This window comes from Vulpes lagopus, chromosome 9 (assembly GCF_018345385.1).
Source record: "Vulpes lagopus strain Blue_001 chromosome 9, ASM1834538v1, whole genome shotgun sequence".
NCBI classification, from domain to species: domain Eukaryota; kingdom Metazoa; phylum Chordata; class Mammalia; order Carnivora; family Canidae; genus Vulpes; species Vulpes lagopus.
The window spans coordinates 53,486,184-53,489,606 of NC_054832.1; the positions used below are offsets into that span (position 1 = coordinate 53,486,184).

Consider the following 3,423-nt stretch of genomic DNA (forward strand, 5'->3'; position numbering starts at 1 on the left):
GATGCTCCAGCTTCATTTTGAGATTAATTTTGCTTAAAGCTGTATGTTTGACAATGTGCCTGCCCAACACCTATTAGTATTTTAGTTAAAAACTATAATAGACAGCTACTCTGTGCTAAGTACTTTGTTATCATGCAGGGTGTAATGTTATCTATTTTTGTCTAATAAGTGGATAGTGATCATCCTCTTGGTCATCACTTATATATTTATGGTCCTTTGCTTTTTACAAAGCTTCTCCATCTCCCGTGTACCTTGGCTATTTTCTTAAAATGATGAAAATTCCTGTGATATGTATGTTGGAATTATGATTTCTATTTCATGGATAACGAATTTTATCTTGACTTTTCACAGATTTTTTTAAAGGAGAAATTAAACTCTAGTGTGTTGTAATGAGTGCAGCCTCTGCTAAATGTATGCAGTCATTTGTTCAGATTCTCCCTCAAACAATTCTACAGAGTTTTCCTGATTATGGCAACATATGACCACAATGGATTTACGTTTTGTTCCTTTACACATTTATTTTCCACTCCCTTTCCCAATTTAAGCCATGAAAATAATAGAAAATTTCAGTTACATAAAACCTTGGCATATTTCAACTCACTTCAGAATGTAATAATGTAAATTGAAGAAAACTCTATGGAATATATTATAATTGCTCCACATCCCTTCTTGAGCATAAAATTTTCCAGGAAGTGAAATAAAATCCCCATTTCACAATATGTAAAATATTTGATGTAAACTGAGAATGTGAATAAAATTGTGAGTTATGGCATCAAGTATGCTTTGACACAATTGTATGGACACTTTAAAGATTTTAGTGCAGTCCTCGTCTTGCAAAATATAAACACATCACTTTATGGTGAACTAATGATGCTGCAATGATTTCTTTTCAAATGTCTTACTTTGTAAGGTATAAACTGAGCTTGATTTAATTTTATTATCTTTTTTAGGGGAATATAGATCCTATAACTTTATGCATAGCTCATATATTTTTATAGGGTTATGTTTGATGGCCTTTGAAATTATTGATCATGATCCTTCTTTAATTAGAGAGAAAGCCTCCCTTTATCTACACTGCACTCTAGTGTTTGCTTGTGAACATCAAGAGAGAGCACTGAGGCATGAGTTTTGTGACTGTGACCTGCACAATTAGTAGTTTCAAAGAATCTTTAGGGGATATTCTGGGAAGAGGGCACAGCTCAATTCCTTAGGCCTCAGCTGAGCTGAGCTGTCCCATTGAGCTATGGATAACAGATGATCACAGTTAGACATTTTAATTGAACTGCTTTTGGCTTTCTTCAGGTTTTATGAGAAAAGGGTCTTACAATTCTCAGAAGTAAAAAACTATGTTGTCACCATGTTGTCAGAATGCCGGAATTGAGTTTTACTCTCAAGTGGAAATATGTCTAAACTACAGTTAAGGTTGGTTTGTTTGTCACTCAGATAGGTTCTTTTGGAGTCCATTGTATTTTGGCGACTCTATTCATTTTCCCATGCTCATTATTGCTGGATTTAAGGTGAATGGCACCTGTATAAAAATCTACCACTTCATTACCACTACTCATTGTTACAGTAGGGATATGTGCCAGGTGGTTCTTCAAGCTATACAATTTTTGAAACGAAGCTGACACTTTATGCTTCAAACAATTTTCTACTGAAGAATCTGTGACACGTTTGTATTACATGTAGGAATTGCCAAACCTGGAGCTATCAGTCATCCCATAGTTTGTCACATGTCAATAGATTACCCAGGTCACTGTGATGATAAACCTGGACTACAAATTCTACTTTATTTCCTACCTATCACATTTATGGTTTGCTCAGGAAACAATTAGACATTTTCTCCAGGATCTTATATACATTTTACAATATTTAAGTGACATATAGCAACAGCATTTAGTGTCAGTAGATTGCAGGAGAGTAATCAGTTTGTGAAGGTAGCATCTAATCTATTTAAGGGATTTAACTCATCAAAATGTATTGATTGCCAACTATGTGTAATATACCTTCCATGAGGTAGAGGATATGAATGATCTCTGTTCACAAGGGGACCAGAATCTTATTAAAAAAGGTATTAAATAATGATTCAGGGAGAGATTATTGGTACAATAATAATCGAAGTATGTCTATCTGAAGAGTATTTCCAAATGGGAATCAAAATGGCTTCATGGAGGAGAGAAAATGCTATTTATAGTGTCAACTTTACATAGTTCTCATAAAAATGATATAATGCTGGTATGATCCCCATTTTATAAGAAAGAAAATAAGGCTCAGAGAAGCTAAGTACTTGCCTAATGTCATAGAATAATGACATATTTAAATGGGGGTCATCTCTAATTTCCAAACCTCTTCTTTTTTTTCAATGAATAATTATCAAGCTCCAAAATTAGAGATGCCAAACCAATGTATAAAACTATTATTATCATCTACTTTTTTTTTACATATGAATAAAATGGTGGCTCAGAATGTGTGAGTGGCCTAGGTCATATTAAATAGACAATAAATGGTGGATCCAGGATTTGTACGTAGGTCCTTTTTAATCCTTTTATCATAGATACTTGTTTTCCTCTTCTTTTTTTAAAAATTGTGGTATGGCGGTACCTGAGTGGTTGTTAGTCTGCCTCTGGCTCAGGTCACGATCCGCAGGGAGCCTGCTTCTCCGTCTTCTTCCTGCCTCCCATAGGCAAAAACAAATGCCTATGTTTTTGCCTCTCTCTGTGTGTCTCTAATGAATAAACAAATAAAATCTTTAAAAAAATTTGTGCTATGAACATTTAACATGAAATCTATCCTCTTAACAATTTTTAAGGGCACAATATAGTATTTTTAAAATATGGAATGCTTCACAAATTTGAGTGATATCCTTGTGCAGGGGCCATGCTACTCTCTGTGCCATTCCAATTTTAGTATATGTGCTGCTAAAGGAGCACTACAGTATTGTTAACTACAGGCGCCGTGTTGTACAACAGATGCCTTAATCTTGTTCATCTTGTATAACTGAAATTTTATACGCATTGAGCAGTAACTCCCCATTCCCACTTTCCCCTTTCCCTTGTAATCACCATTCTACTCTCCATTTCCATGAGTTTGACTATTTTAGATACTTCATGTAAGTGGAATCATGCAGTTTTTGTCATTCTGCAATTGGTTTTGTTCTCTAGTATAAAGTCCTCCAGGTTTATCAATACTGTTGCATATATTAGGATTTTTCTCTAAAGTTGAATAATGTTCCATTTTATGTGTATACAACATTTTCTTTATCCATTCATCTATCAATGGGACATTTAGGTTATCTGCATGTTTTGGCTCTTAAATAATGCTACAATGAACATGGGAGTGTACATATCTCTTTGAGATCCTGATTTAAATTCTCTTGGATAAATACCCATAAGTGGGATTGCTGGATCAGATGGTAATTCTCTT

At 34.4% G+C, this 3,423-nt stretch overlaps 1 non-coding gene across 1 annotated transcript; it reads right to left on the reverse strand.

The window, feature by feature from the left end:
- Positions 1 to 2,827: 2,827 nt before the first annotated feature.
- LOC121499244 lies at positions 2,828 to 2,930 on the reverse strand. Its single transcript, XR_005990070.1, has one exon. It is a non-coding gene; the product is annotated as a U6 spliceosomal RNA (small nuclear RNA).
- Positions 2,931 to 3,423: the final 493 nt, after the last annotated feature.